The sequence below is a fragment of the Geotrypetes seraphini genome, chromosome 6, assembly GCF_902459505.1.
Source record: "Geotrypetes seraphini chromosome 6, aGeoSer1.1, whole genome shotgun sequence".
NCBI classification, from domain to species: domain Eukaryota; kingdom Metazoa; phylum Chordata; class Amphibia; order Gymnophiona; family Dermophiidae; genus Geotrypetes; species Geotrypetes seraphini.
Genome location: NC_047089.1, coordinates 158671976 through 158692069, shown reverse-complemented (window position 1 = coordinate 158692069; position 20094 = coordinate 158671976). Strand labels below are relative to the sequence as shown.

Sequence of the window (20094 nt, the reverse complement as noted above, 5' to 3'; positions counted from 1 at the left end):
TTATAATCAATACTATCTCCCTGCAACAGTGATATGTACAGCTAGTCTGTTTCATGTTTGAGTTATCTTTTGTATATTTGTATATCTATAATAATAAAACGCTAAGCGCGCATGCTCACTCCTACCTGTGTGATCCATGATCTGTAGGCCCTTGGCCGGCAGGAGTGCGCATGCTCACTTACAATGGCCCCACACTCGCAGACCCTAAGGTAATGTGCGGTCTGGCTGGCTCCCTTACACTCCACGCCCGAAGTTTATTTTTAAGTTCAAAGCCACCGCTGCGGCTCCTCTTACGAGCCGCACCTACATTGGAGAAGGCTTCTGATGCAGATGGGAATCGTGAGAGGAGCCGCCGCGGCACCTTTAAAAATAACTCTGGCAAGGGACTAAGGGAGCCGGCTACAAAGGGGGGGGGGAGGGGGAAATGCTGCTACTGCTGTACAGGGACTTGGAGGGGGAGGGAAATACCGCTGCTGCTGCACAAAGAAGTGGGGGGGGGAAGGGAAATGCTGCTGCTGCACAGGGAAGTGGAAGGGGAGGGAATGCTGCTGCTGTGGCTGCAGCACAGGGAAGGGGGGAGGAAAATGCTGCTGCACAGGGAAGTGGGGTGGGGGGAGGGAAATGCTGCTGCACAGGGAAATGGAGGAGGAGGGAATGCTCTGTGGCTGCTGCACAGGGAAGGGGGGAGAGAAATGCTGCTGCTGCACAGGAATGTGGGGAGGGGGGAAATGATGCTGCACAGGGAAATGGAGGGGAAAGGAATGCTGCTGCTGCATAGGGGGCAGGGAGAGAGACAGATAGAAAGACAGACAGACAGCGGGGGGAGGGAGAAAGAAAGATAGCGGGAGGGAGACAGAAAGAAAGGAAGAAAGGGACAAAGAGAGAGACAGAAAGACAGACAGACAGACAGACAAAGGGGGCCAGGAAGAGAGACAGAAAGAAAGACAGCGGGAGGGAGAGAGACAAAAAGAAAGAGACAGGGGTAGGGAGGGAGACAGAAAGAAAGACAGACAGACATATATTCTAGTACCTGTTAATGTAATGGGCTTAAAGACCAGTTTATAATAATTATCTGTATATTTATTTTGAAAAATAAAAATTATTCTTTGGAAAAAAAAATGTTTGGATCATTTCCTAAAAGGGAAATCCATAGGCCATTATTGAGATGGTTTGGGGAAATCCACTGTTTATTTCTAGGATAAGCAGCATGAAATCTATTTTACTACTTGGGATCTTGCTCTAGGTACTTAGGACCTGGTTTGGCTACTCCTGGAAACAGGATACTGAGCTTGATGAAACATTGGGTTGTCTCAGTATGACTATTCTTAAGTTTAGAATTTTCAAGTTTGATACGGGAAGAAACAGGTTACCAGTGTTCTGAGTGGATGAATAGTGTCACATGGTCAAAACAATGGGCATACTGAAGTAATTTAACAGTGGTAGTTTGTATGGATTTGAGTTGTTTTATAGAGTAAAGGAGAGAAGACCTGCATATAAAGAGTTGCAGTAATCCAGGGGGGATATAACTAAAGCATGAAAGGGAATGGGAATGAAACTTGTTTACCGCCTTTTTGTGATTTCACATTCAACACTTACATATATACAGGTACTTTGTACCTGGGGCAATGGAGGATTAAGTGACTTGCCCAGGATCTCAAGGAGCAGCACTGGGATTGATCCCACAACCTCAGAGCTGAGCAACAACTCTACCACTAGGCCACTCCTCACCTCCAAAGGAGGGTACAAATCGTAGCACAAAAAGAAAAGAATGCAGTGAAAAATGCAGTTTGTAGCAAAAAAAAAGAATAGACAACGGAATCTATTTATTGCTTACAGGTGACTTTGGTGTTGAAGATGACTTCCAAGATTTTAACAGAATCTTTTAAAAGTAAGTAGTTGGCCATCAGTAGCACAAGTGAGGAGAGAATTGTACAGATTTGGAAAAAGGATGGAGTTTCATTTGGAAGAATTCAGTAAGTTAGAGGGGAGTCTGAGATCCTGAGTGAGGAGTTCAGCAATAAATCTTTCAATAAGAAGATAAACTTCTGTTAGTCTGTACCAGAAGAGTGCAAAAAGGATGCCTTTTTAACATACACTGAGGAATACAGCTTCTTCAGACTTATCTTTACTTTCACCCCACAATCCCTTTCTGCTAAAAGTCAAGGTGTTGTACAGTGTTGCAGGGATTGACTTTGTTAGCATTACTTTTTAATATGTATATTTCCTCAGTTGGGAAAGTTTTTGAGCAACTGAATGTGCACTAAAGGTTGTATGCAGATGAGGTGCAATTTGTTTTCCCTGTAGTAGCTTGGGACTCAGAATTTACTATGAGACTGAAGGATTGTATGGATGCAGTTAAGGATTGGATGGTGGGAAATCATCTTAAACTGAATGTAGATAAAACTGAAGTGATGATGATAGGGAGGTATGAATCCATGAACTGGCCAGTTGAAAGTCAGTTCAGGAAGTAATGTTCCAGTTAAAAACAAAAAAGTAAGATTATTAGGAGTGATGGTAGATTATCATTTGACAAAGCAGGTGACTCAGGTTATCCAGTTTGATTTTATTCAACTGTGTCTATTGAAAAGTTTGAAATCGTTAATACTAAGGAAAGATTTTTCATCTATTTTACAAAATTTTAATAATTGGGAAAATTGACTACTGTAATGCCTTATATTTAGGAATGATCAAGAGTAGACAAAACGCTGACCTACAAATGCACTCACTCAGCTGCCCCTCACTATCTTTCTTTACTTATGTCCTCTCCCCCCCCCCCCCCCCCCCGCGAGTTCCACTCAACTGGTAAGTCCCTCTTGTCTGTGCCCTTCTCTTCCTCCACCAATTCCAGCCTCTGTCCCTTCTACCTTGCTGTGCCATATGCTTGGAACAAGCTGCCCGAATCCCTACGGCAGGCTCTGTCTCTGGCAGTATTCAAGGCCAAGTTAAAAGGCCATCTCTTTGAGGCTGCTTTCAGCTCCTAACTCCTTTCACCTTGGGTTCTGCATTCTTAACCCTATATATCATGTCTGTCTGTCTAAGTTAGATTGTAAGCTCTTCTAAGCAGGGACCATCTATTAAATGTCAAAATGTACAGCGCTGCATATGCCTTTCAGCGCTATATAAGTGATAAATAGTAGTAGTAGTAAGTGATTCAAAATGCAGCAGCAAAGGTTTTAATGGGAGTTAATCTGTTTACTTCAATGTGTCCAGTGTTGAAAGAACTGCATTGGCTACACAGTACAAAGTATTGATCATGGTACATAAGATCATATATGGACAAACACCATTGTATTTTCAAAAAATGATATCTGTATATTTACCAAAAAGGAAGTTGAGACCTGAGGCAGCGATGCTGCTGTTGAGACTGTACAAAATGTTGTGACAAGGCGTTCAGCATTTTCAGTAACTGCAGCACAGCTTGGAACAAATTGCCAGGTGTGCTATGTTTATGTAAGAGCACTGAACAATTTCAAAAATTGCTTGACACACTTGCTTGTGCAGGCTTTTTAGGATTTTTTTAATTTTAAAATTATAATTTATATGATTGTTTTATTAGTAATGTTTTGTATGTGATGATTTATGTTTGTTTGGAACTCACATAGGTATTAGGCAGGGTATAAGTTTTTAAATAAAAATAAGGCATCCAGAATCTTAACCTCATTAAGGTCTCATCAAATCTGGTTTCCTTATCTGTATCAGCTATTGGTCCAATATATCAGTATAGTACAAGTGTTCTAAAGCTTGTTCTCCTGACACACTGAGACAATCAGGTTTTCAGGATATCTCCAATGAATATGTATAAGATAAAATTTGCATATACTACCTCCATTGTATGGAGATGTCTCATGCATATATTCATTGTGCGTATCCTGAAAACCTGATTGGCTTAAGAACCATTTGTCTAGTACAAACATGGGCAACTCTGGTCCTCGAGGGCCAGAATCCAATCGGGTTTTCAGGATTTCCCCCAATGAATTGCATGAGATCTATTTGCATGCACTGCTTTCAATGCATATTCATTGGGGGAAATCCTGAAAACCCGATTGGGTTCTGGCCCTCAAGGATCGGAGTTGCTCATGTCTGGTCTAGTAGAATCCTCTTAATCGATAGCTCAAACTTTTCTACTCAAACATCCATTCATTAGCATCTCTCCAACTTACTTGAAATGCAAAATATTCTAAATGCCATTTATAAAGCAATCCATTTGAAAATTATTTGTACCATATTTAAAATTATATGCTATGAATTTAAACTACTAGGTGGCTCACTTCAAAATATATGTGGGCCAATATTCTCCTGCCACCAACAAAATTAGGCCTTGATATTCATTGCCAGGCCATGTGTGGGCACTAGCACTGACTAGTGGGTGCTAATTGCATTGGTGCTAGCTGCTGGAGCTTAGACTGTTCCCTGCCAGTATTCAGTCGGGGCCTGCGCAAAACAGTTATGTTGGCCCCAGCTGATTATCAGTTGGAACCTGCATTAAAAAAAAAAAGTACTATGTGGTCCTGCTGACCTCTCCCCATTTTCCTGCTACTCAGGATAGACCTCCAGACTTACTTGAAGTCACTGGTCCAGTGGAGCAATGAGAGCAAGAGAATGAAGCTCATTCACTTGTGCCCTTAGCAGCTGTGGTGTCAAAATGGTTGCTGCAACCTCCTGCCCCTATTGCCCCAGTGGACCGTTAAGGACTTCAGGTAAGCCCAGGGAAGTCTATTCTGAGTAGCAGGAGAGTTTGTTTGGTGAGGCATTGTAGGGAGCTATCCGTATGGGTGGAAGTTGGCGGTCCTAGCATTGTTGGTAAGATTAATCATATTTTTCCTGGAAGTGTTTTATGAGAAGTACATTAAGGCAGAAATGGAGTCAGAGGAATTTATCAAAGAGATAAGTTTTGATTGACTTCCTAAAGTTTGGTAAGAAGTGTGTGTGAGAAGAAAGCCAAGGGACATGGTGTGTGGTTTTTGCAGTCGTTTAGCTTGGGGCAGTTTTATGAAGAGTACAATGAAGAGCATTTTTTCTACCTTACCTATAACTGAGGACCAATGGTTTCCAATATATTGAAAATTGAAAGCCTTAAGCTTAAGGCAAGTGAAAATAGATTTAGAGGATATACAAAAAAAAATGAAACAAATGTAATCATTAATAATCTGACCATGAAACTGGTACAACCAAGATTAGAGTTTTATTCGTTAAAATAATTTGGGAAGGAAAATAAGATCTAAAGTAGGATCTTTTTAAAAAAGAGTAGGCAATGAAGCAGTTCATAAATCTAGCTGAACCCATAGTAAATAAATTCTTGGTAGGTGGTATCAGATTAACATGATTGCTCTGCATTTATATTGAAATTGCTGAAATTCTGCATCTAGAAATATCCACAGATGTGGTCCCAAACCATTTTAATAAAAGCAAGGTGCAATAGGCATGCTTTGCTTTTCTGGTTGATAATAGTACACATTTTGTTTTAATTATAATTTGAGTTTCAGTAAGAAAAAAGGAAATCCATCAAACTGTATCACTTAGAACATACGTACCAGTATCAAGTCCACATTATGAGAGACCTAGAGTCTGGACTTTGCAGCATTTTATACGCTGGCCTTAACTCTGTCCTTTGATTTGATTGTGTATTAAAAAATGAATAATACAATCTCTTTCTACCAATTTCATATTGCATCCAATATAATGTTTTGACTAGGACTCAAGATGCTTCATGCAACCACCTCTATCTAGCTTCAAGTATTACTCTCTAATCCTGCCAGATCTCTCTGATCTGCCTTTGAGCATAGTCTTTCTGTACCTTCTGTCTCTTATTCCCTTCTTGATTCTACATGGTACTCTGCCTTTTTTCTACATTGACCTTTTGTTCTGGAACTGTCTTCCACAACCACTGCATATGAAACCTTCTATCCTCAAGTTTAGATCAGATTTCAAACCCCCCTCTTTACTCCCTAGTTTTCCCAGGTTCTAGAGGTGGCTGATCTGTTTTCTGTTCTCTTCTGCTGCATTCTACTAATCTATTCTATTGTTTTAAAGGCAGTTCTTTTCCTTTATTCTGCACCCGATCCTCAACCTCCGAGCCCTCAACAAGTACTTAGTCAAAAATAAATTTTGTATGCTGTCCCTAGGCACTCTATATCCCCCCTTAGAGAAGACGACCGGCTTTGCTCTCTGGACCCTTCCAGCCCACAGAAAATACTTTTGCTTTCAAATAGGAACACATCTCCAATACAGGGTGCTTACCCTTTGGCCTAGCATCAGCACCCAGAGTTTTCACAAAGTGTTTAATTGTAGTAGCTGCAACACTCCGCTCTTACGGCTTTCATGTATTATCTGGATGACTGGTTGATAAGGACATCCTCACCTCAAGCTGCTCAGGTAACAATGAACTACTGAATGAATTATACAGCTACTGAAACTTTTAGGATTTGCAATCAATTACTAGAAATCCCATCTCCAACCAACACTGATTCTAGAATTTATAGGGGTGTTGCTGAATACAACTCAGTTGTGCCTACCTCCCTCAGCAGAGACTTGACAATTTGATTTACCTTTGCAACCAGGCGTCTACACGCCAAACCATCACAGCATGGCAAATGATGCTTCTATTGAGGCAGCAGCATTGAGACCGGTGTTGCAGCAGATCGCACCCTCGGGTAAGCCAGCTAAGAAGCTATCCCCTTCTTTCCAGGGGCACAGGTCACAAAGGTATGAAGCCAATTCATGCCAACCAAGCGTAAGTCCCTGCAGTGACTGGCTCCATTGTTGAGGGGTGCTTCGTCATCATAGTCATCCTTTCCGGAACGTGTCGCAGCACCTGTGATACTGGCGACAAAGCCCCATATACCCGTGCTTACTTTGAAGCAGAAGCTTGATGCTTTGCTTCGCGAGGAGCTAGGGGACCAATTTCTGTTGCTTCTCCCGGCACTGACTCCTCCGGTACTGGTCCGCCAGAGCCTAACATTCTTGTGAGCGGGCGGAAATACAAAATTGAACAATCCATAAAAATATTGGGTGTAACCCTCGACAAACACCTGACCCTGGAAAAACATATTTACTGTTTAAGAAATGTATTTTGGTTTTATGGAAGCTCCGCACCATTAAGAAATTTTTTGATGAACCGTCTTTTCGTTTGCTAGTGCAGACATCCATTTTGAGTGTTTTGGATTATTGTAATATTATATATTTAGGGTCTTACAAAAGAAATACTCAAAAAATTGAGACCGATTCAGAACACTGCAGTTCGTCTCATCTTTGGATTGAAAAAATGGGAGCACATTACCCCTTTCTATCAAAAACTTCACTGGTTGCCAGTGGAGTCCAGAGTTCTGTTCAAGTTTTCCTGCATTAGTTACAAAGGCGTTTTCGGGATGCTACCAGATTACCTTGCCTCTCAGTTTTCTTTGAATTGTTCTAATAAGAGTACTCGTAGAATAAATCTATTTAATTACCCTTCTCTAAAATAATGTCAATACAAGAAGTTTTCCAACAGAATTTTATCATTCCAGGCCGCCAAACTGAATACATGGCTTGGAAAACTTACACTTGAGGCCACTTCCTATTTTGATTTTAGAAAATCTCTAAAGACACGCCTGTTTGACATGTTTACATCTTAGTTGTGCTACTGTTTTAACTTCTCCTTGTTTTTTTAACAGATGTATTCTTTTATTGATTGTTTTATTATGTGTTTCACATATATTGATTTTATGTATTTTTTCTGTTGTGAACCGCTTTGAACTTTTGGTATAGCGGTATACAAAAAAATAAATTATTATTATTAACATTGCCAGGACCTCCGGCACCGTCAATTCTTCATCGGTGTGTTCCAAGGACTCACTGTATCGATCCAGTCCTGCCATTCCGGCATCAAAGCATCATTTTTCCATGCACCGGTCTCCATCTGCTCCACGTCATTCGACACTCTGACAGGAGCTCCATGAAGTCCGTAAAAGTGTCCCGGAAACAAAAACATTCGGAGACTCCGACACCGGTTAAAGTACCGTTCTCCTTCTCTGCTGCAAGACTCTGATTTATAGAATGACCCCAATCCATCACCTTCAGCTTCTTCTCCCACTGAAAATCTTTCCTTTACTCGATTTATTTGACAAATGGGAAAAGATTTTTCTGTGAAATTGGAGGCTGATTCCAAGTACAGTGAGGAGTTTCTTGAAACTTTGGATTACGATCACTTTCCTAAGGACCTACTCAAGCTTCCCTTGCAAGGAATTTTGAGAGAGACTCTTTACAAAAATTTTGAATCTCCTCTCTCGTGGCACCCAAAAAGTTGGATTCTCTCTACAAGATAATTTCTCTCTCAGAATTTGATAAACCTCAACTCTTCCTTTGTAGTGGAGTCTACTTTGAAAAAATCTACTCCAGCAAAGGTTTATGCATTGATTCCTCCTGGTAGGGAGGGCCGTACCATGGACAGATTTGGCGAAGGCTCTATCAAAATTCTATGTTGACTAATAGAGATGTCAACTACAATTTCTACTTCTCATGCTCCCTGAAACATCTCATGAAGCAGTTTCCTGCATTTGAAAAATATATGCCCTCTCGTAGGTTGAAAGGTTTTCAACATCTAGTGAGCACTGTTCTACAGTTGAGAAAATATTTCGTTCGTTCAGCTTATGGCATCTTTGAACTCGCATCCAGAGTCTCTTCTATCTGTGGCCATGAGGAGGTTAGCTTGGCTCAGAGTCTCTGACATGGACGTTAACCTGCAGGACAGACTAGCTAATGTCCCTTGCTTAGGGGATGAACTTTTTGGATCCTTAGCAGATACGGCACCCCAAAAACTCTCCGCTCATGAGACTTGATGGGATACCTTAATTAAGCCTAAATCTAAACCCTCAAGACCTTTCAGACCTGCTTCCTCTTATCAGAGATGTTTTTCAGCCAAAGCCTCTGCTCCAGTAAGGCCTCATCAGAAAAAGCAAAGGCAGCGCCCTCCCAAAGTCCAACCTGCTGCTCCTGCCAAGTCAAGTCGGTCTTTTTGACCTGATCGAGAGCATAGTGCCAACCCCTCTGCTTCAGCCTCTCCCTCAGCCAATCGGCGGTTGCCTTCAACTCTATTTCCATTGTTGGGAGCTCATCACCTCCGATCTCTGGGTTCACAAAATCTTCAGGGAGGGATACTGTCTACATTTCATCACCATTCCTCCAGATCATTTTCCAAGAGAGTCTGCTTCCAACCCTCACTAGGCCTCTCTTCTTCAAGAGGTTTCTTCCCTTCTCCTCAGTGCCATCGAAGAAGTCCCAGTCGATCAACAGAACCAGGGGTTTTACTCCCACTATTTTCTAGTAGTGAAGAAGACGGGAGGTCTTGGACTGATTTTAGATCTCGGAGCCCTCAACAAGTTTCTGGTCAAAGAGAAGTTCTGCATGCTATCTCTAGCCACTCTATATCCTCTCTTGGCTCACGATTGGCAATGCTCTCTGGATCTCAAGGAAGCCTATCTCATATTCCAATTCACCCAGCTTCTAGGAAATATCTCAGATTTCAAGTGGCACATTACCACTACCAATACAAGATCTTACCATTTGGCCTTGCATCTTCTCCCAGAGTCTTCACCAAGTGCTTGGTTATGGTAGCATTGGCCTTGATGTCTCCTGGTCTTCAAGTCGTCTATCTGGATGACTGGCTCATAAAAGACCCTCCATGTTAAGATGTGGTACTAGCGACAAATCGCACCATCTTGTTTCTTCAGAACTTGGGTTTCAAGATCAACTTTCCCAAGTCGTAGCTTCGTCCATCTCGAAGACTTCAGTTCATTGGGGCTCTTCTCAACACTACTCAGATGAGAACGTTCCTTCTGCAGGATCGTCAGAACACTTTACTTCACCTCTAAACCAGCTCCAGTCCATTTCAGCCAGATGAATGATAGTTCTTCTCAGCCACATGGCTTCCACTGTTCACATGACTCCTCTGGTGAGGCTTCATCTCAGAATACCTCAATGGACTCTGGCCTTGCAGTGGTATCAGGCAACTGATCCTCTCTCACAACACATTTCTGTAACCTCATCTCTTTGAAGATCACTTCAGTGGTGGATGATTTCATCTAATCTTTTTTACATCCCTCCTTATCAAAGAGTGTTAACCACAGATGCGTCAACTTACGCCTGGGGGCACATCTGGACGGTCTTTAAACTCAAGGTCATCCAGAGAGCAGAAGTTCTGTATCAATCTTCTGTAACTCACAACAATTTATTATTCTTTCAAAGCTTTCCAGCATCTCAAAGACAATCAAGTCCTCTTGCATTGCATGGACAATCAGGTAGCAATGTATTATATAAACAAGCAAGGAGGCACAGGATCTCTCCTTTGTCAGGAAGCTCAAAAGATTTGGCTTTGGGCGACTGCTTGGAACATCTGCCTCAAAGCAGTCTACATTCAGAGAGAACAGAATTATTTAGCAGACAAGCTCAGCAGAATTCAACCTCACGAATGGACACTCAACTCTGCAGCTCTCCATCCCATCTTTGCTCAGTAGGGTACTCCTCAAGTTGACTTGTTTGCCTCTCCCCACAACGACAAGTTGCCCCAGTACTGTTCCAGAATTTACTCACCTTACCGTCTGGAGGCTGATGCTTTTTTGCTGGATTGGACAGGCACATTTCTCCACGTGTTTTCACCTACTCTCATTCTAAAGACCCTTGTCAAAGTCAAGCAGGCGGCCGCCACCATGATTCTCGTAGCTCCTTGGTGGCCCAGACAGCCTTGGTTCTCCCTTCTACTTCAGCTCAGTGCCAGGGAGTCTCTGCTGATATTTCCATCTCTTCTTATGCAGAGTCAAGGTGCACTTCTACACCCCAACCTTCAGTTGCTACACCTGATAGCTTGGTATCTCTCGGACTGAATCCAGCTGATCTTCGCCTTTCTCAGCCAGTTTGACTTATTCTAGAAGCCTCCAGGAAACCAGTCACTCAGCAATGCTATCAGTGAAAGTGGACTCATTTTTCTGTCTGGTGTTGTCTTCATCATTATGATCCAACGTCCATCTCAGTTTAACTAGTCTTAGATTACCTTCTTCATTTGTCTAATTTGGGACTCTACATCTATATCTATTAGATTTGGGACTCTACATCTATTAGATCTGGGACTCAAATCTACATCTATTAGAGTCCATTTCATCGCTATTGCAGCTTTTCATCAACCAGTTGAGGGTAAACCTCTCACTATTCATCCTCTTGTTTCCAGGTTCTTGAAAGGTCTTGTCAATATTAAACCACCTCTCAAGCCACCTCCAGTAGTCTGGGATCTCAATGTGGTACTTTCCAGATTGATGAAGCCTCCATTTGAACCACTGTCTACAGCTCATCTCAAGTATCTTACCTGGAAAGTTGTTTTTCTCATTGCACTCCCTTCTGCTAGAAGAATTAGTGAACTTTAAGTATTAGTAGCAGATCCACCTTTCACTGTGTCCCACCTTGACAATGGGATTCTTCACACACATCCAAAGTTCCTGCCAAAAGTCGTCACTGAATTTCATCTCAATCAGTCGATTGTGCTTCCAATGTTTTTCTCTAAGCCTCATTCTCAACCAGGAGAAGTAGCTCTTCATACTCTGGATTGCAAGCAAGCTTTGGCCAATTATCTCAATAGGACAAAGGCTCATAGAACAGCTCCTCAGCTTTTTCTCTTCTTCGATCCTAACAAGTTGGGGCATCCTGTTTCCAAGAGAACGATTTCCAACTGGTTGGCTTCCTGTATATCATTCTGTTATGCTCAGTCTAGGCTGCAACTGGAGCGTTTTGTCACAGCCTATAAGGTTCGAGCTATGGCAACTTCAGTAGCTTTCCTTCGATCTACTTCTATTGAGAAAATATGTAAAGCTGCCACTTGGTCCTCGGTTCACACATTCACCTCACATTACTGTCTGGAATCTTTTTTTTTTCAGATGGGATGGGCACTTCGGCCTGTCAATATTATAAAATTTATTTTCCTAAAGGCCAACATTCCCACCATCCCATTCTGGTTAGCTTGGAGGTCACCCACATGTGAGAATTTGCTGCCTGCTTGTCCTGGGATAAAGCACAGTTACTTACCGTAACAGGTGTTACCCAGGGACAACAGGTGATATTCTCATAACCCATCCACCTCCCCTGGTTGGCTTTTTAACTGGCTTACTGAACTGAGGAGCCACGTGCCTACGTTGGGCAGGAAGGCACTCGCGCTTGCGTGGTGCGGACTATCGTAAACTTTCTAAATTTGTTAGTGGTGATTCGCTTTTAAAGTGTCCGTACCGAGGCTCCATGGATGACGTCACCCACATGGAAGAATATCTGCCTGCTATCCCTGGATAACACCTGTTACGGCAAGTAACTGTGCTTTCTAGACTGGACAAACAAATTTCTTTATGCATTTCCTCCAATACTTTTGATAGGAAAACTTCTCTTCAAACTCAAATAGGAACCTGTCGCTAAAATCATCTGTAGTACCTGAAGATTGAAGGGTGGCCAATGTTATGCCGATTTTTAAAATTGTCCAATCCTTTCTTGAAATCGGCAAATTACAGACCGGTAAGTCTGACTTCAGTACCAGACAAAATGGTGGAACATAATAATATAGTAGATGACGGCAGAATGGTCCTTCCAGTTTGCCCAACCTGATTCAATTTAAATTTTTTCTTCTTAGCTATTTCTTTGCAAGAATCCAAAACTCTACCCAGTACTGTGCTTGGGTTCCAACTGCCGAAATCTCCAGCCCATCCTCCCCCAAATGGCCATATACAGACCATGCAAGTCTGCCCAGTACTGACCTTAGTTCAATATTTAATATTATTTTCTGATTCTAGATCCTCTGTGTTCATCCCATGCTTCTTTGAACTTTGCTTGGAAACAGTTATAAAAAATAAAATTGTGGAACACATAGATAAATATGATTTAATGAGACAGAGTCAGCATGGGTTCAGCCAAGGGAGATCTTGCCTCACCAATTTGCTTGACTTCTTTGAAGGTGTGAATACACATGGATAAAGGTGAGCTGATTGATAATAGTGTATTTAGATTTTCAGAAAGCTTTTGACAAAGTTCCTCTTGAGAGGCTCCTGAGAAAATTAGAGTCATGGAATAGGAGGCAAAGTTTAATTGTGGATTAGGAATAGGGTTAAATGGTCATTTTTCTCAATGGAGGAGAGTAATCAGTGGAGTGCTGCAGGGATCTGTACTGGGACTGGTGCTATTTAATTTATTTATTAACGATCTGGAAATTGGAACGACGCATGAGGTGGTTAAATTTGCAGATGACACTAAACTGTTCAAAGTTGTTAAAATGCATGCGGATTGTGAAACATTGCAGGCAGACCTTAGGAAATTGGAAGACTGGGTGTCCAAGTGGCAGATGAAATTTAATGTGGACAAATGCAAAGTGATGCATATTGGGAAGAATAACCCATATCACAGTTACCGGATGTTAGGATCCACTTTGGGGGTTAACACCCAAGAAAGGGATCTGGGTGTCATTATAAACAATCTGATGAAACCTTCCGCCCAATGTGCGGCAGTGACCAAACAAGCAAACAAGATGCTAGGAATTATTAAAAAAAGGGATGGTTAACAAAACTAAGGATATTATAACACCTCTGTATCACTCCATATTGCATTCAAGTCCAGTCTCCTTATCTCAAGAAAGATATAGCAGCGCTAGAAAAGGTTCAAAGAAGAATGACCAAGATGATAAAAGGGATGAAACTCCTCTCGTATGAGGAAAGACTAAAAAGATTAGGGCTCTTGGAAAAGAGACGGCTGAGAGGAGATAGATTGAAATCTACAAAATCCTCAGTGGAGTAGAACAGGTACAAGTGGATCGATTTTTTTTTTTTTCACTCCATCAAAAATTACAAAGACTAGAGGAAACTTGATGAAATTGCAGGGAAATACTCTTAAAACAAATAGGAGGAAATATTTTTTTCACTCAGAAAATAGTTAAGGTCTGAAACGCATTGCCAGATGTTATGGTAAGAGTAGATAGCGTAGCTGGTTTTAAGAAAGGTTTGGACAAATTCCTGGAGGAAAAGTCCAGTCTTTTATTAAGACATAGGGGAAGCCTCTGCTTGCCTTGGATCAGTAGCATGGAATGTTGCTGCTCTTTGGGTTTTGGCCAAGTACTGCTGATCTGGATTGGCCACTGTGAGAATGGGCTACTGGGCTTGATGGACCATTGGTCTGACCCAGTAAGGCTATTCTTATGTTATGATTCTCTTAGCTCTGAGATGGCTAAGGCAACCCTGGTTCCCTTTTCTCCTTCAACTCGGTGTCAGGAAGCCCATTCCTCTCCAGATTTTCCCATCTCTTCTGACTCAGAACTATAGGTCCCTCTTCCATCTCAATCTAAGTTCACTAGCTCTCATAGCCTGGTACCTCTCTTCCAGTGAGTAAATCAATTTGATTTCTCCGCTCCAGTATCAGCTATCATAGATGCCGCCAGGAAACCATCCACACAGCGCTGTTACCATTTCAAGTGGACCCGTTTCATCATAGAAAGAAAATGGAGAAAAAAGAACCAAGAACAAACAAAAACCGACTGGAAAAAAATCAACAAACTATACAAAAATCTACTAAAAGACAAGAGGAAAAGTTACTATACCAAGCTCATAGGCACAGAAACACAAGATTCCAAAAAAATTTTCCAAATCCTGAAAGAATTAACAGACACCAAACCACACACTACCACCACGAACACACCTCTACCATCACCTACCCTCTTAGCAGAACATTTCAAGAATAAAATCACCAACACCAGAGCCACACTCATCCTCAACCCATCCAAGCAAAATCCAATCACAATCCACCCTACAGGAAAAGAGGCAATCGCAGCAGACAGAATTTGGACTCAATTCCCAAACATACAATGGTCAGAATTCAACAAATTCTACAAAAAATACAGCCATGCCTCCTGTGACCTCAACCATTGCCCCTCATATCTCCTTACCACCTCTAGTGTAAAGTTCCGCACCATAACTCTACAATGGATCCAATTCACGCTCACAGAGGGCACATTCCCTGACAACCTCAGCGAAATCGTCATCACCCCAATCCAAAAAGATCCAAAGGCACCACAAAACCTCCCATCTAACTATAGACCTATAGCCTCAATTCCGCTATATGTCAAAATTATAGAAGGCCTAGTAGCCAAACTCCTCACCAATTACATAGAGGACCACAACCTACTCCACCCCATGCAATCAGGATTCAGAACAAACTTCAGCACAGAGACATTACTAGGCTCCCTCATGGATACCGTCAGACAACAACTTAGTACAGGAAAAAAAATGCTACTCATACAACTGGACCTATCGGCGGCATTCGACCTAGTAGACCACAACATCCTTCTACAGATCTTAGATGCAATAGGCATCTCAGATAAAGTATACGCCTGGTTCGAAGGATTCCTAAAACTCAGAACCTACAGTGTAAAATCAAACAAAGAAAAATCAGAATCCTGGTCAAACCCCTGCGGCGTACCACAAGGATCTCCACTATCCCCCACCCTCTTCAATCTATACACGGCCTCTCTAGGAACTCATCTGGATAATCTAGGCATAACATCCTATAGCTATGCGGATGACATCACCATCCTCATCCCATACGATCATTCCAAACCAACCATGACAGACGAACTTCACCAAACACTGGAAGCAGTCACAACCTGGATGGAAAATCACAAACTTAAACTCAACCAAGACAAAACCAAATTCATCCTCCTAGAAAACGACAAGATCCAAACCACAACCATACTAGACATAAACGCAACCAAATATCCCATCCAAACAACCATAAAACTACTAGGCATGACCATAGACAGATGCTGCACAATGCAACCGCAAATAAACAAAACAACTCAAAAATCATTCGCAATCATGAGAAACCTGAGACAAGTCCGAAAATTCTTTGAAAGTACACAATTCCTACTTATAGTACAATCCCTAATACTAGGCATATTGGACTACTGTAACATACTCTTCCTCCCATGTCCAGCAACTACGATAAGACAACTCCAAACAATCCAAAATACAGCCTTAAGACTCGTCTATTCATTGAAAAAACACGACCACATCACTGAGGCCTTCATCAACTCACACTGGCTCCCAATCCAAGAAAGAATCCAATTCAAATTCTACTGCATATTATTTAAAACCCTACAAGGAGACAGCCCATCATACCTGAACAATCGCCTCATCCAAGCAACCAACACCAGACACAGAAAAACGCACTCCCCATTCATACCCCCCCCATCCAAAGAAGTAAAAAGAACAAAACAACATGACGGCCTCCTAGCCACACAAGCTGCAAGACTGGACAACCAGATATCCAACCTTCTGATGACAACCCCAGACTATAAGACGTTCAGAAAAGAAATAAAAACCACACTTTTCAAGAAATTCCTAAAACAGCAATAACAACACGACCTCTAAAAGCCCTTAAGATCTACATCTTACCTATCTAGCTATTCATTATAATTCATGTAATTAGGTAATTCTGTAATTATGTAATTCTGTAATTCTCTAATTCTGTAATTCTGTAATTCATTGTAATCCTGTCCTTAAACTAACCTTTTGTAATCCGCCTTGAACCGCAAGGTAATGGCGGAATAGAAATCCCTAATGTAATGTAATGTAATGTAATATGGTATAACCAGCACACTTTGCTTACAGATATGTGACCTGTGTCATCAGTATTGGACTACCTACATAACATAAGAACATAAGCAATGCCTCCACTGGGTCAGACCCGAAGTCCATCGTGCCCAGCAGTCCGCTCACGCAGCGGCCCAACAGGTCCAGGACCTGCGCAGTAGCCCCCTATCTATACCCCTCTATCCTTTTCTTCAGCAGGAAATTGTCCAATCCTTTCTTGAACTCCAGTACCGTACTCTGTCCTATTATGTCCTCTGGAAATGCAATCCAGGTGTCCACCACACGCTGGGTAAAGAAAAACTTCCTAGCATTTGTTTTGAATCTATCCCCTTCCAATTTTTCCGAATGCCCTCTTGTTCTTATATGTTTTGAAAGTTTGAAGAATCTATCCCTCTCTACTTTCTCTATGCCCTTCATGATCTTGTAGGTCTCTATCATGTCTCCTCTGAGTCTCCGCTTTTCCAGGGAGAAGAGCCCCAGCCTCTCCAATCTTTCAGTGTATGAAAGGTTTTCCATGCCCTTAATCATTCGTGTCACTCTCCTCTGGACCCTCTCAAGTATTGCCATATCCTTCTTAAGGTACGGTGACCAATACTGAACACAGTACTCCAGGTGCAGGCGCACCATTGCCCAATACAACGGCAGGATGACTTCTTTTGTTCTGGTCGTAATACCCTTCTTAATAATACCCAACATTCTGTTTGCCTTCTTCGCGGCTGCTGCGCATTGTGCCATTGACTTCATTGTTGTACCCACCAGTACACCCAATCTCTTTCAAGGTTACTTCCCTCTAATATTAATCCCCCCATTTGGTAGCTGAACATCGGGTTCTTTCTCCCTATATGCATGACCTTGCATTTCCCTACATTGAAGTTCATCTGCCATTTATTCGCCCACTCCTCCAGTTTGTTTAGGTCCCTTTGTAGGTCCTCACACTCTTCCATAGTTGTAACCCTTCTACAGAGTTTAGTGTCATCCGCAAATTTTATAACTTCACATTTCGTCCCCGTTTCCAGGCCATTAATAAATACATTGAACAGCAGCGGTCCAAGTACAGACCCCTGCGGAACTCCGCTTGTGACCTTCCTCCAGCCCGAGTGGGCTAAAAACCACTTCGATGAGGGTCCACCTCAGTGCTACCGGTGCTTTTCACATTCCTCTCAACAATAAACCTCTGGCTACACACCCATTGGTTTCCATATTTATGAAAGGACTGTTACATACAAAATCCCCACTCAAGCCTCCTCTAGTTGCTTGGGACCTCAACGTTGTACTTTCAGCTGTAATGAAGCCACCATTTGAACCACTGGCATGTTCACTCAAGTATCTAATGTGGAAAGTAGTTTTAATCTGTATTACTTCAGCATGCCGAATCAGTGAGCTCTAAGCACTTGTTTCAGATCTACCTTATACAACATTCTACTATGACACAGTTGTCCTTCATACTCATCTCAAATTCCTTTTTTTTTTTTTTTTTTTTAATAGATAGTCTGCTTTATTGTACAGTATATATCCTTTGGCAATTTCTCCAGTCAACTTATACATTAGCACATTGAACATGTAAGTAGTACTTTTTCTACTGCTTATAGACACAGAGCAGTTCAGAATCCAAATTCTGCATGGTGGATTGGTTCTAAGATTGGCGTTCATGAGGACGAGTTGCATATTCCCACCAGAGTGGAGGTAAATCCCCCTTCCTGCAAGCAGGAGGTAAAACTTCTGTTTTAGGTCCATCTGCTGGAGTTTCTTCCTGAAGCTGCTGAATCTCCCTGTCCCAGCTCTCAGCTCACAGTTTTTACCATTGCTCCCTTTTAGCAAAATAATCAGGATACATTGCTTTCTCAGAAGGGTGCCAGAGATCCACACACCATTCAGGCACCTTGTAGCAATCGTATCTTTCATAGGACGTACTTCCTGGAGAATCGGGGAAGATGTAGGGCTGAGGATGTTGATGGGCCCAGAATTCTTCCTCCGCTGCTTTCAACAGCATGGTGGTTTTAACCATATCTTTTTCATTTTTATGTTCATCAAATCGAGCTCACAGCAAACAGGCCTCAAAGCGATAGTGATCCTTGAAAATGACCCAGGACTCCAGGTGCTGCTGGACCTTGTAGAGCTGCAGCACTTTCTGACGGTGCAAAAGGTAAGCGGCGGCCGACATCTTCCCTCCCCCTACTCATCTCAAATTCCTACTAAAAGTAATTTCAGAATTTCATCTCAACCAGCTAATAGTTCTGCCTTTTGTCTTCCCACAACCACAGTCCCATCCTGGCGAAGCTGCGCTCCACATATTATCCAGAGAAACAGGCAGATATTTTCACAACCCTCCCTCCTCCCCTAGTTGGCTTCTTAGCTTTTTTATTGAACTGATGTCTCGCAGGCCAACGCCGGGCAGGAAGGCACTTGCATATACATGGTATGGGTGGTCTTGAGACTTCTAAAGAAGTTAAAGTGACAGTATACTTTTGCACTGTCTGTACTGGGCTCCATGGGTGACGTCACCAATCTGTGAGAATATCTGCCTGCTGTCCCTGGATAACACCTGTTATCCTAGGACAAACAGGCAGCATATTCTTACATATAGATGACATCATCTTTGGATCCCAGTACAGACACTTAAGTGTAATGTCACTTTAAGCTTCAAAGAAGCTTCGTGATTTTTCGCACTGTGCATGTGTGAGTGCCTTCCTGCCCTACGTTGGCTTGTGGTACCTTAGTTCTTTCTACACAGAACGAAGTTATACTTGGGATTTCATCCAAGCATTTTTTTTTAGCCCTCCCAGCATGTTTGCTCTTTGAAACTCTTTAGGTTTACTTTATTTTCTGTAATTACTTTTACAAAACAAATCTAACCGTTTACCTTCATTACTTAACAAGTTATTTATGGATTTTATTTTTCTTTTTGCCTCAGTTCGGCCTACCAAATTTTTTTTCTCACGGCAGCTATTGAGCCGTTTGATTTGGAAGCAGCTGTATTTCCTCTAATGTCCAAACCAACGTCTGGTTTTAAGAAGTGCACTCGATGCAACCGGCCCATTTCCATTACTGACCCACACAAGTGGTGTCTGCAGTGTCTTGGGCTGGAGTATTGGGTGGACTCATGTACCCGCAGTTCCTCACTTCAAAAACGGTCTTTCAAAGCCTGTGTCATCCAGCAACAAAAGTTGTTTTGGCACTTCATCTCTCTCCATGTCATTGGAGGACAGGACATCTGTACCGGTGGTACTGGCATCGACACCTCCGTCGATGTCGGAATTAGTACCAGCATTGGATAAGCATGCTGCAGAGCCACCATCAAAGCATGCATCACAGGCATCAAGTGCATCAAGCCTTAAATCGATGCATGCCAAGCGTCGTCTCCATCGGTGCAGTCGGTATCATCCCACTGATGCACCTCTTCCACAAGGTCGCCCACAAGTACCTGTGCAACAAATGGTGCCGGAGCAATTTATACAGGAACAAT

At 42.2% G+C, this 20094-nt stretch overlaps 1 protein-coding gene and 1 pseudogene across 3 annotated transcripts in view; one reads left to right on the top strand and one right to left on the bottom strand.

The window, feature by feature from the left end:
- The window catches only part of TFDP1 (transcription factor Dp-1), a 270147-nt gene that overhangs the window by 112652 nt on the left and 137401 nt on the right, over nucleotides 1–20094 (top strand). The window lies entirely within an intron of this gene.
- On the bottom strand, nucleotides 18265–19733 carry LOC117362295 (annotated as a pseudogene).